Below are 13,952 nucleotides of genomic sequence, written 5' to 3'. Positions count from 1 at the left end.
AATGTTCAAACAGACAAATCCCCTCTACCTTTCAATTTGGGGGAAAAGGTGGCCAAACTTAAAATATCAATGCCTTTGACAGAATTGGTCAAACATGAAACTTACAGATCTCAAATTAGTAAATCTTTAAACTCCGTTGAAAATGAAGACTCTGTGAATCTATTTGATGACCAACCTGAGTTAATTTTCGGACCAAATATTAATGGAAAGCCAGTTGAAGGAGGGATACCACCCTTCTACATCAGCCTTAACATCCACGATAAAATCCTACATAATGCCATGCTTGATTCTGGGGCCTCACATAATCTTATGCCTAAGTCTGTAATGAAAAAGATTAACTTGGATATCACCGGGCCTTACAAGGATTTGTTTTCCTTTGAGTCAAGCCAAGTTAAATGCTTAGGTCTTATAAAAGATTTGTGTGTTTTCCAAATTTAGTACCCTACCAAGACCATACTTATGGACATAGTTGTTGCTGATATACCAAAGTATGGTATGTTGCTATCTAGATCTTGGGGTGCCAAAATCCAAGGATCTATGCAATTGGAAATGTCGTATGCTACCATATCAGTCTTTGGCCATCCCAAGAAACTGTATAGAGAGACTCTGATGAATTATATATTAAGTACTCAGGGGAGACCTCAGAACTTTCCTATATATTCAGTACATTCTGATATTGATTCTTTCATACTTTACAATGTTGAAACTAATCTAGAAGACACTTTAAACAGCATAACATCAGAACCAAAAGAAATTGCAGTATTAAAAGAAAATCAAAAACTCCAAATTCATGAGATTTCAGATAAAAAAAGGATGACCCAGATACCTTAGTCAAGAAATATTTCACTACCCCAGATGAAAATTATGAGCATGAAATTCTATGGCATCTTGAATTTGATGGGCCAGTCAACAAACTAGGTGCAGGAGCAGGTATATGGATTTATAACTTACAAAATGATCATTTAGAGGGTCATGCCTACGAATTGAACTTTAAATGCACAAACAACATGGTCAAATATGAAGCACTTTTGTTAGGTCTGAAACTATTCAAAAGATTAGGAGCCATAAGAGTCTCTATTATGGGAGATTCTAAGTTGGTAATCAAACAAATTAATGTTGTTTATATGACTAGGGATCCTAGGTTAGGATTTTTTTGAGGTACAGTTGTAGAAATACTAAATACTTTTTTAGAAACTAAACTTGTTGTTATTCTAAGAAAACACAACATGCAAGCTCATAGCTTAGCCATGTTTGCTAGTACTTGTAAGTTGCCCTTTTAGCCCAACCATCAGTACATTGCTAAGGTTAGGCATAGACTTGCTATTCCTGACAACTTAAAGAACTGGAAATTTTTCAAGAAAGATAAAAAATTAACGATTTTTTGACTTTAGATGAGGGGTTTGTAAATAGCAACATAGACACAGACATAGCAATGGATTTTGATTTTTATGATGAAGTAGAAATTAACAAACTAGAAGATGATCAGATAGATAGATTTCATACAGACTACCCAGGGCTAAAGGTGCGATGCATCTCACCTACCACATGAAAAAAGTGCGATGCATACTGGAAAGCCCTTCTATAGGGTGCGATGAGTGAGAGCAGACAAATGGCACAAGCAGTTTGCTAGGTGGAAACCCAAAGAATCTTCTAGAAACTGCTCATTTGACACTTGCCTCTCGGATTTCACCCAGGGATGAGTAAGAGATCTAAAATCTCCATGTGGAACTAAGGACTATCAAAGAGATGACACTAATCAAAATCCCAGCAGCAGACTCACCCCCTGCAAATATCTATAAATGGATCCCTCATCCAAGAGATCCAAAGGTTGGAATTTGGTAATTTGCAAAGAGGTGTTGCTGGTTTCTCTTTGAAGACATTGTTGGGTGATCTTTCTTTGTGTGAGGTGAAGAGGGCTTTCAAGCTGGGAGGATGGAACTGGGTTAGACCAAGTGGCTATAATCCTCTCTTCTATGACTTTTACTAATAAAGCTACTTGAGTTTTCCTCCATATTCTTGTGTATATCTGAATATTGTGTTTGTTATATGCATTTGTATGGTCAATATATATCTGATCCTTTATTGTTTACAGTGAAAGATCTCTATGCTTTGATGGTATTATGCTACTATGAATCTACAGGTCCTCTATTGTTTACATTGAAAGATACAATACTTCTCTTTTTGATAGTCAATTACACTGTTACTTTTGTATTTGATCTGAATTTATAAGTATTTCAAGTGTCGAAAGCAGTTTTCAATTCAAAATCGCAAGGTGTCGTCTTGCCTTCCTGTTGTTTTTTGAAAAGAAAATCGTTAGTACTGTCGCTTTGAAAGAAGAAATAATTCAAATTTCTACTTAGCATTCTTTTTTTCATTCACACATTAAGAAAGCAAAAAACAAATGCATGCATGTGCATTTGCATTTGCATTTGCATTTATACTGCTTGTTGATTTTGATTTAGGACAGTGCCTCTAGTGTGTGCTCTCTGCTCTATGTTGAAAGGATTTAATTTCTCTTTCCTTAGTAGCTAGGATTTTCATTGCAAAAATAAGATTAAACGATTGTTTATCATCTTAGATTGCATTTTAGGAATTGTATATCTACATCATGCAGTGAACCTAAAAGGAAAATTTCTTAAGAAAGATCAACTGTAAAATAAATTTAATGAACATAAAAATGCTTTGGAACCTAACGCACAACATCTAGAAGTCTAGGCTAGAGATGTACTCTGGCGTCGTAAAGCCTAATAACTGTTGCTTTCATCGTAGGTTGGGTGATTCCTCCTCTTTGGGACAATAAGTGCCAGTATGGACTTGTTCTCCCACATACCATCGAGTATATATTGGGAGACCACAATAGGCTATATCCTTTATCCTTAGGAAGCCGTGTCTGCCGCCCTATCGATCGCAATGCACTGAACACAACATTCAGGAAGATTGACTGTCGTACCGTAAAAAGTATTCTGCAATTTTGCCATTGGTTTGGTAATCCCTCTCTCTAGATTTCCAGAGCAGTCTCTTTCGTTCCTTTTCAGACTCCTTAAAGGAAAAGGTCCATCTGAGCACTTGTCACTTCAGGCTCATTAAAAATCAAAGGCGACTAGAGTCATCTTTAGCTTTTTCTCGACTCTTAAAAAGTGGAAAAGCAAGTTGTGTCAAAGCGTCTAAAATTTATTTTAAGCGGAATAACATCACTGTTCCCTCGTTGGTCTTAGGTTGAGAAAATGGAGTCCACCAACCAAGGATTTCCCCTTGGGGGAATTCCTAGTCCTTTCTCCTCTTGGGGAGATGTTGGTGCACCTCATATGGCCACATTGTCCCTTCCAAGATTGACAATTGGCCTGCCGGTATGGCTTTTCTTGACCTCTGTCATTCAAAACACCATAATTCTTGAACAATCAAATCAGCAACTAGATGATACCAGAGTCTCCCCCCAACCTTCTACTTTGTTTGTCTCTCCCTCTCCTTCTTCCTCTTCGCTTGGTAAAGATAGTAAAACTAAAAACCAACTAACTGAGAAGAAGAAGAAAGGGAAGGAGAAGAAGAAGAAGGAGCCAATGGAAAAATGGGGTGACCGTGCATCGTCTAGCGAAAATCCACAGACTGCATCATCTAAACCTAAATCTCCATGTGTCATCTGCAAAGGAGACCACTATCACCGAGATTGTCCTTGCATCCCATAATCCTAAGGGACTGGTCTCCCCGCTTGCACAATCCGATGTCGTCAACCTCTGACGATCATGTTGAAAGTCCTCTGTCAACTAGTGAAATTGAAGTCACCGGACAAAAAGAAAAATCTAAATTTCCCTGTAGACTGTGTGAAGGCGATCATGCCCTCCACCATTGTCCCTTCCTAGATGAAGCTAAAAGAGTCTTGGATAATTGTCCTGTGTCACTGCAGCGACTCCCTCCTGGGTACAAGAAACTCTTGCCGAATCCATTGCTAGTTGAAAATCTGGCTGACCCACCTTTGTAGTCAGCCAAAGCATCTATCATTGAAGATAAACCCTTTGAGTTCACATCGGACCAAAGTCAACAGGTTTAGACGGCAGTCGAACCCATCTTGACTTCAGAAGATTTACCTTCAGATGATACAGTCACCGAAGGGAATGATAACGACACCGTTCAAATTATTTTCATAAACACAGACTCTGACGAACATGGGGGCAATCTTCCTGTTCCTTACTGCAGGAAGGAAATTCATCAGAGTTGTATCCGGTCATTTATTCGATCCCACCTCCAAGCAACCTAGTCGTTTCCTTCGATTGGAATATACTAGGCAGACCATGTTTACCATCTAATGTACCATTTTGAATCATAGTGCAAACTTACAAAATGGTCATGGTTGGTACCATCATAGATGAAGGGGCTTATGTGAGTATCCTTTCCTCAACTTCTTGGAAAGCGCTTGGTTCGCCAGCGCTTTTTCCTGAGATGCAATATCTGACAGGCTTCAATAAAGGAACCAGTCGACCATTAGGGATCCTTCCGAGTTTGCCTATAACTTTAAGAAGGAAAACTGTTTATCTAAACATAATGGTAGTCCAAGGACCTTTAGATTATAATATACTCCTTGGGCGCGACTACATTTATAGCATGGGAGCCATCGTCTCCTCACTATTTTGAGTAATGTTTTTTCCGCATGAAGGCAGAGTGGTCTAGCTCGTAGACCAACTTTCATTCCCCAGTTCAAACATAACTAACAATCAAATGCCATCCCTAACAAGTATTTTTGCACAAGGAATGTCTTATCAATATCCATTCCATCCACCTAATGAGCGTGAGTAATTCGGTGGTCAAGATTGAAACCCAGGGGCCATGCACCTTGCTCTGCTTCGGCAGGAAAACTTCAGGTATAGGGTAGGTTTCTGCAGAGGATATATGACTGGTCTGACACACCCATCCATCTAGGAAAATGGTATTGGACCAGAATAAGGTACCTCTGTTAGAAGGTAGGCCTTTCCCAATAGAGCAAATGTTTTTTCTGCAAATTGAGGGGTAACCTGGAGAAGGTAGGCCTTTCCCAATAGAAAAAGTGTTTTGTCTGCAAATTGAGGGGTAACTTGGGAAACTCTAATTTGCTATACCTGGGGGCATGCAAACCTTTTTACATGAAAGTGAAAAAAAACCATTTATTTTCTTAGTTTGTAGGTTCTTAACCCTTTAAACTCATAGGATTGGTTGTTCCTAGCTTACATAATGAAAGGAGTCGGAGCATAATTTCGAATAGTGCAAGCTCCCTAAAAAATGAACATATTGATGAGACATCCTTATTATACAACTGGAACGAGCAGTTTTATGTGAAGTTCAAGATCGTTAAAAATTAAACCTAACAATGAACATATGTTCCACCAGAGTTTAAGCTCATTAAAAAATGAACCCATCTCCGGTAAATAACCATTGCGAATGCATTATCATCAGCTTTTGAGCCTTGGTTGTGTTCTTACCATCACCTCCACTCTGCTATTGCCCATCATTCACCTCCATTTGAATGTTTACCCCTTTTTGAGGAACAACTGCAGCGAGTGATCCTATTAGCCACCTTTTTACACTGTCGTGATTGGAAAGTTCCAAACGTTACCTGGAACGAGATGCTATCTGAAAACATCACTCGTTCCTAAAAAAACGAGTCTCCTTTAAGCTCTTTTCATCTGACTCGTAAAATATGAAAAGATTGCCGAGTGATTGGCCTCTCGAGCTCATTAAAGTTATTGGAAGTTCTATCCCTCCTCTAGTTTTTAATCTTTTTGGACCTGAGGGATTATTACACAAGAAGATCAAGCGTTTGTCTTGTTCGGCTCTTTAAAACTATCGAAAAGTCATCCCTTTCGCATTGTTTTATACTTTTTCAGACTTAATGGATTATATTACGAAAAAGGAATATTGGAGTCTTCTTTCTGTCTCTTTTCAGACTCTCTAAAATTGAAAAGAACCAATTTATCCTTGTCGTTAAACTTGATAAAACAATAGCGACAAACTTGTCCATTCAGACAAGAGCAAGTTTCACTGTCGCTAGGCTCGTTAAAACATAGCGACGGGTTTTCCCGAAGGGAAAATTATAGAACAAGCATATGTTATCCTCCTTAAGCTTGAAAAAAATAAAGAGGTACTGGTCAGAAATTACTGGGGAAAATTAGGAAGAAAACTCTAAGAAACTTTATTGGTAGCAGGTCGCTCTTGAACATGACACTTTCACTCCATCACCATGATTGATTTGGGTTGGGTTATTCCATTCACCAGTCATATCACCATTGGTCCACCATACCATCCACTTTTGGGGTTAACACTACCAATCCATTTCAATGTCACCAATATGTTCAAGAGAAGTCACTCAGAGAATTCACCTACCCAGCTTATGTCTCATCTGTTGCAATACCTTCACGCTTCATTCTTTCATGACCGCCATACTGAACCTTGTATCATCACATCATTTTCACCTCTACAAGATCATTTTCTCTGTTCCGTGTCGTAGATGTGGGATCCATTAATGCCCTCCTATGACGGGTCACTTCTTGTCGACATCAGCTCATTATCCAAGAAGCCGACCTAGGGACAACCCTTCTAGTACTTTGAAGCTTACATGCCTCAATGGCAAGTTTCTCACTTCCGGCGATAGGTTTACATTAATGGCCTTCGACCAAAAGATTTTGCGCGGTGTTCGACATCAACTCATGTATTCACACCACATGAATTGTGCTACAGTACCTTGAGGGTCATCATCATCATCAATGATTCCTCTCGCACCTGTTAACAGTTTACATCATTGACTAGTAATCAGGCGATGTCTTTCCATGTTCGACATCAGAACATCTTCTTACATGGATCGACTTGTACTTCGGGTGAAGATTGAATGATTTTTGAAGACCCCGGATCTAGTTTCATCCATCCAGGCTACGATATAATCAATAAAATAAAGACATCAAATGTACATCATTGCTACACAGACAATCATCCAAACTAAGGGATGATGGCTCTACCAGAATCATCAGTCTGCACATAGACGGCTGTCTGTCCTATGTACATGAAAATGAATTTATCAAACTGAGCATGGGAATGCCCGCCTCAACTAGATCATGAAAATATTATGAAGATAATTTGTTTTATTTTATCTTATTATAGGTCACCTTCCAGTGCGAAAAACCTCGGATCCTCATTATAAAGCATTTCACCCAACATCAAAAGATTTACAACCTCATGCTTTAGGGGGCAACTGTTATAGACATATTTGGGCACTGCAACCCCAATCACATATGTCCATAAACCAAGGGCTTCTAAGTCCCCAAAATTGTTGTTTCATACTCTAAAGGAGCAAGGTCAGCTAATTACATCATCTCCCAAAAGTTCTCCATGAAAAGATACTCAGAACTGTTCAAAGCAGGCCCATACAGACTACCCAGTGCTAAAGGTGCGATGCATCTCACCTGCCACATGAAAAAAGTGTGATGCATACTGGAAATCCCTTCTATAGGGTGTGATGAGTGAGAGCAGACAAATGGCACAAGAAGTTGGCTAGGTGGAAACCCAGAGAATCTTCTAGAAATTGCTCATTTGACACTTGCCTCTCTGAGTTCACCCAGGGATGAGTAAGAGATCTAAAATCTCCATGTGGAACTAAGGACTATCAGAGAGATGACACTAATCAAAATCCCAGCAGCAAACTCACCCCCCTGCAAATATCTATAAATGGATCCCTCATCCAAGAGATCCAAAGGTTGGAATTTGGTAATTTGCAAAGAGGTGTTGCTGGTTTCTCTTTGAAGACATTGTTGGGTGATCTTGATTTGTGTGAGGTGAAAATGGCTTTCAAGTTGGGAGGATGGCACTGGGTTAGACCAAGTGGTTGTAATCCTCTCTTCTATGACTTTTACTAATAAAGCTATTTGAGTTTTCCTCCATATTCTTGTGTATATCTAAATACTGTGTTTGTTATATGCATTTGTATGGTCAACATATATCTGATCCTATATTGTTTACAGTGAAATATCTCTATGCTTTGATGGTATTATGCTACTGTGAATCTACAGGTGCTCTATTGTTTACATTGAAAGATCTATATGCTTTGATGGTATCATGTTGCTGTGAATCTACAGGTGCTCTTTGAAGTTGGACAAGTAAGGAAGCAGTGGCAAGATTCTGTCAAAGGGGAAAGGAAACAAGCAAGGAGCCAAGTGGAAGACTGAGGTTGGTACTCTTTGCTTCTTTCTCATATCTCTCTCATAAAGGAAAAACAAGTGACTTTAATCTGTTTTTTTCTAAGATAGCTACCCGTCTTAGTGGGACTAGCAGCTCTGAATAGACACTAGATTTCCCGATAACACCTTGTACTCTCATATATTAGCTTATGTTCCCAATGTTATAGTCAAGGAAATTCTAACCCATGTGATAATATACCGCCCCCTGAGGTTTGAAATATAAACCATATTAGTAAATTAATTAAATGGATTAATTAGTCGATCATCAGCCAATTAAGAACCATAACCCTCCGTTGAATAAAAAAAGGGTTAATTAATAAACCAGTGATTAATTAATAACTTGTTCCCACCAATCAAATCATCGCCAACATAATTAATCCTCCCTAATCTGAAGTTAACATCCCATCGGGCCCATCCATTAACTCCCTGATTAAATCATTGCCCCGATCACCGTGTGATCTGACCCCTTCAGATCCAACGGTTGATGCTTATATCGGGCAGCCTCCAAAGGTCGACCTTTACCCGCCTGATGTGAGTGGTTTCACTGTTCACCCTGCCACTAATTGGCGCCCGATGAATGGCATCAGGTGACCTCCCCCAAAACCACTTGTCCGAAAAATTCATGCGATAGACTCTGCTTACCGCCTCTACTTAACACCTCTGCTACATGCCAAAATGTCACATCCCCCAATTGGCACCAACTGTCCTTTCCCAATGTACCCACCAATAGCATTGAATTTACATATGAAACCAAAAACCTTATAGTTTTTGTGTTTTTTATTGTGAAACTAACATTATGACTCCCATGCAAGGCACAAAGTACGTTCAACTGTCAACCTTTCACAGCCGTTGAACTCCAGACCACCTTGCAGACCTATGCACTTCCTACCAATAGTGCACAGTCACCATTACTCCATTTGAAATCTGAAACCTGGTATTTACCCCATTTCCACTAAGAAACCCTATTTTCCTACCAAACCTGAGCTGAATTGCTCTAAAACTAAGTAATTTAGTAAATTAAGCTGCCTGGTAGTCCTGAAATACTCCAAAATAGACCAATTTCCCCAAATTCACTGAAACCTTTTGCCCCCATCCTTGAATCCACAAGAACCAAGGATGGACACCCAAATTTCCTTGAATATCATGCCAATTATGACTCCTCACAGGGATTTAGACCATCTCCCACTTGCAGACAAGGATTTCTAGATTAAAGATACCTCTGTCTCCAAATCCCCTTTGAAACTTTTTTGCAAATACAGAGACCAATACTTGAACCAAGCAGACTCCATTGGACTTTGGGAATCAGGTTTACCCAAATACCAGTTCCCCAGAGTGCATATATTCCCAGAAATTGTACATTACTGCCATATGAACTATGATCCTATCCAAAGGGCAGTAAGAACCCCTGATCAGTCTGTTGTGTTTACTCTCACCGTTGAATCCATTAACCAAATGTTGCAATTACAACCAAGTCAAAATCTGACTCCTCTGTCCATGGCAGATATGCTAAATAGATACCCTACCCTGACATCAATCAAACTTGCTCAGTTGTTTCAGACTTTCATCAGAGAAGAATAGTGCATCCCAAAAGACTCTCCCCCTTACCTATGGACCATATTCTCTAGTCTTGGCTGAGACATCATAGATATGATATCTGGCGTGCTAGGCTACACCACTAGTGAATTTGTTGATGAAATCTTAATATCCTTCATGTCAATCTACTCTCCTAGCCAAACACCAGCCACCATGTTTGACTATGCAAATTTTATTGCTAACAAAATGCATGATCAATTAATGAGATTAGAAAATGAAAGGGTGTTCAAGTATTCTTCAGTTTTATATCATTTATTCTTATATTACCAAGCTGATAGATTTCCAATTGCCCTCCAAAAACCTGATAGCAGAGGTAACCCCAGGTCAGTGATCTTATGGACTTCTTTGATTCTCAACACTCCTATACATATTTCATAGACCTCTTTGTTTACCCTATGATAACCATGCCACTAGGAAGCCCTCCACCTAGAATCAGTGCAGAAATCAAGAGGGTCCTGCACTTGTCAAAGCAGTAAAAAGTGGGGGATTGGTACTTGTACCAAAAACCACACTGAAATCTGAATCTATGGGTGTGAATTTCTACCTTACTAATTTCCTAGATACCTCACCATGAGATTGTTTGCTCTAGAGTACTACAAGCAAATGATTAATTCAGATGAGGTGCACTTTGTAAAAGCCAAGAAGAGAGCCCAACTCAGGATAAAGGATCAGCTGGGCCCATTTATTTGTAACAGTAGGGAAGTAGGAAAGGAGGCAAAATAAATCCTCCAATGGTTGAAATGGAAATAGAGTTTCATGTGGACCTAACCCCACTAAAACAGAGTTTCATGTGGACCTAACCCCTTAAGCTTCATTTGCAATAGAAGACAAAAGAATAAAATATCTCCATACATCCACCACAGGATCCCTGAAATTGAACAATATGCTAATCAATCTGAATGGGTGGAAGGCACTTTGATAGAACGAGATAGTACAGAGGTTGCAATTGATAATGTTTTTATAGATTTAGACAGAAGACTTGATGAGGATTCCTTTTTACGGGTTCCAGGAGAGTCTCAGTCTCAGAGACAAGCATAGGGCCACAGTGGATAGATAGAAGAATTAGGTCCATCAGTAGAGGCAGGACCATCAAGGAAACCAAAGTCTTCAGATCAAGTAGGGCCATCAAAGCAACCAGATCTTTCAAAATATCCAGATGAATCTAAACAGCTTAAAATTTTAGAGGAACTTGCTCAACCTGAACAAATCATGACCAATCCTCTTGCTTTGTAGACTCCTCTAAATGAGGAGATGAAACTCAAAAGGGATAGAGATGAGGCCAGGCCACTACTTCTAGTAGGCCTGTTGCCCAAACCTATTCTAAGAGGCAAAGATTAAATCCATATTTAGAGAAGGAATACACTGAAGAGATAGTAGGGATTTCAGGAGTAGAAAGGATAGAAAACAGGCACACCACTCCTTTAGGAGGGACACAAGAACCTTCCACCTCACACGCTCAAATGTTGGAAATGCAACAGAGTGTGGAAGTATCCTTCTTAGTGCTCCTATTGGATAGAGCCTAGATATCAAGGAAATCAAGGCAAGGAATGATAGGTTAAAGGTGCAAAGCTATGCACATTATCTAAAGATGGCCCCAACAAACCAAACAAGGCTAATGTCAGCCTTTGATATAAAATAGGGTAAAATGCAGATGAGATTTCTCAAGCCAACCATACAACGACCTAGATCAATGGCAGACTACCTAAAAATAGATTTTGAAGTATTGGCCAAGGATATTCATCCTATTGACCAAATTGAGTTACATAAGAAAACTGGGGAAATGGTCTACTCCACTTTGACCAACAAAGCAATAGCAGCCCACCAACTTCAGAATTCACTGAATAACATCTTAGCACAATTCCAGTTGGAAAATGCCTCTTCTCAAGCCAAAGAAACTAGAGTAAAGTCCTTAGAGGACTTGGTCATAGAGCTGGGACATGATGCCAAGGATGTTAAAGCAGCAAGATAGTTGATAAAGAAGAAAAATGATGACATAGTTGCACTAAAGAAGCAGCTGAATATTCCTCCTCTTCATCATCCTCAAACAGTTGAAGTTTTGGAAACACAGAAGGAGGAAGAACTTATGGACCTAGTCCTTAAGTTAAATGACCAATTGAAGGAAACTGAGAAAGAATTGGATAATTTGATACAGTCCAAGCAAAGTGAGTTGGCCACCGCTCCTCGAAATGTAATACCTATAGTTTCCACTACAGTACCCTCCACCTTGGCAGTTGCATTAGCACCTACACTTCCACCAGCTATAGCATTACTAGTGATAGGTACTATAGCAGGCACAGATACATCAACAAACATAGAGACACCAACAAAGAAAACTGCAGAATTGATCAAGGCCATGGAAGAAATGAGTATCCAAGCCACTGAACTTAAGAAGCTTAGAGAACAAGTGTCAATTTTAGAAACCAAATTTAAACTTGCACAAATACAACAGAAAGAAGAAACTAAAAGGAACCTAAGGATGGCAGAAATGATAAAATCCCTTGAGAAGGATTTAACACTGCAAGAACCATTGAGAGACATGAAAGAAATCCTTTGGGTCAACATCATTGATTCTATCAATGATGTTTGGCCTTCTATTCATATTATTTTTGAGCAAACAGAATTAGTCAAAATGGCTACAGAGGCAATCCACAAGACAGTGGAAGAATTGGAAATAAACCAGAAGAAGCTAATCAGATGATCACCTTTTTCAACAGCAAAAACAGATATCTTTTGAATGAATTGGAAATAGAGGACAAAATAGCAACAATCATGGAGATCAAAAAGGTTCTCACCAAAAGGAACCTAATGCTAAATTTGGAGAAAATATGGATCACAGAAGCCTAAACTCGATTATTGGAGAAAATATGTTTGAGCATTCAAGCAGACATTGATAGCTTCATGCTGAAGCATGGTATCTTAAGAGAAAAAGGAATTCCCAGTCCTATGCTAATACATGGCAAGTTGATGACCCAGGAAGATTACATTGAAAAGTTAAACAAGCTAGCTAGAAGCCAAGCTAGTACTTCAGGGGTGAAATATTTGCCCACTGGAAAGGTGCTTTATGATGGCCTTAAGAATTTGTTCTACATAGAGCACGAGGTCAAGCACTTGTTCACAAGAAAACCAATTTTTTCCAAATACAGAGAAGCTGATGAGGTTTACAGCAAAAATATAAGACCTGACAGTGAATGGTGGACAAGATTGACTGATTTACTATAAGTTACTATAGTAAATCCACATGGTAAAACATGGCTACCAGGTAAAACAAGTAAGACAGGGCCAAAGTAGCACATGTAAAGAGTATCAGTAGGTAGAAGATAAATGTGATCCAAGCACATAACTACAAAGCAACTGCAAAAGCCAAATCTGAGTTGCAATAGCTAGCACAGTCGCAATAAAAGGGACAGCTAGAAGACAGTTCTCCATTTTTCTCTATCTTCATGTTGAAGATATTTTTTGTTTCCTAGAATAATTATCATATGGTTATGAGATATTTTGTATCAATTTTTGTATAAATACTTCACAAATTTAAGTAATTAGGGTGGATTAAAATACATTTCTATAGACATATTATTTTTTGGCCAAAGAGCTATTGTACTCAAGACTGGATTAGTTTTGCTGGAAATGAAATAAAGTTGAGGACATTTCACTGGATTCTTGTCATAGTTGGAAAAAATAAGTATAATCTCTTCATGTTTAAATATTGTTTTGTCTTCATGTTATAAATATTCATATGTGTCTCTTATGAAATTTGTAAAGTAAACAAGGAAAGATATCTCAGAATTAGCTTAAGTGCTCTCTGTTTTAACTATTTACTTTCTATATGTTTTCTACTAAACTACCTTGGTCTGGGAATTCTTAATTGCTCCCTTACTGCCATAGTTTTCCCCCCTTTGGTCCATAGTAAAGGATTATTCATTGCCCTTTGCTACTAGCCATCCTTCCTTTCTTCATCTTAATCCCAGATAAGGATTCTTCGTTGCCCTTGGCCATAGTTAGGACTTTCCATTCATTTAAACCTGCAAATATGCTCTTGTTGTGTTAGCCTGCCCTGTGGATTCTTACCTCAGTAATAAATCAAATCCAATTAAGCTTTTCTTGATTGAATCCATAGCTCAATGGCCTAAATACTTGCTCTACCCATCCGCTTTCTCAATTCCACCACCC

Source organism: Pinus tabuliformis, chromosome 4_2, assembly GCF_031772625.1.
Source record: "Pinus tabuliformis cultivar Carrire ecotype Pingquan chromosome 4_2, CPIR1, whole genome shotgun sequence".
In the NCBI taxonomy this organism is placed as follows: domain Eukaryota; kingdom Viridiplantae; phylum Streptophyta; class Pinopsida; order Pinales; family Pinaceae; genus Pinus; species Pinus tabuliformis.
Note: the sequence above shows the minus strand (reverse complement) of the source record.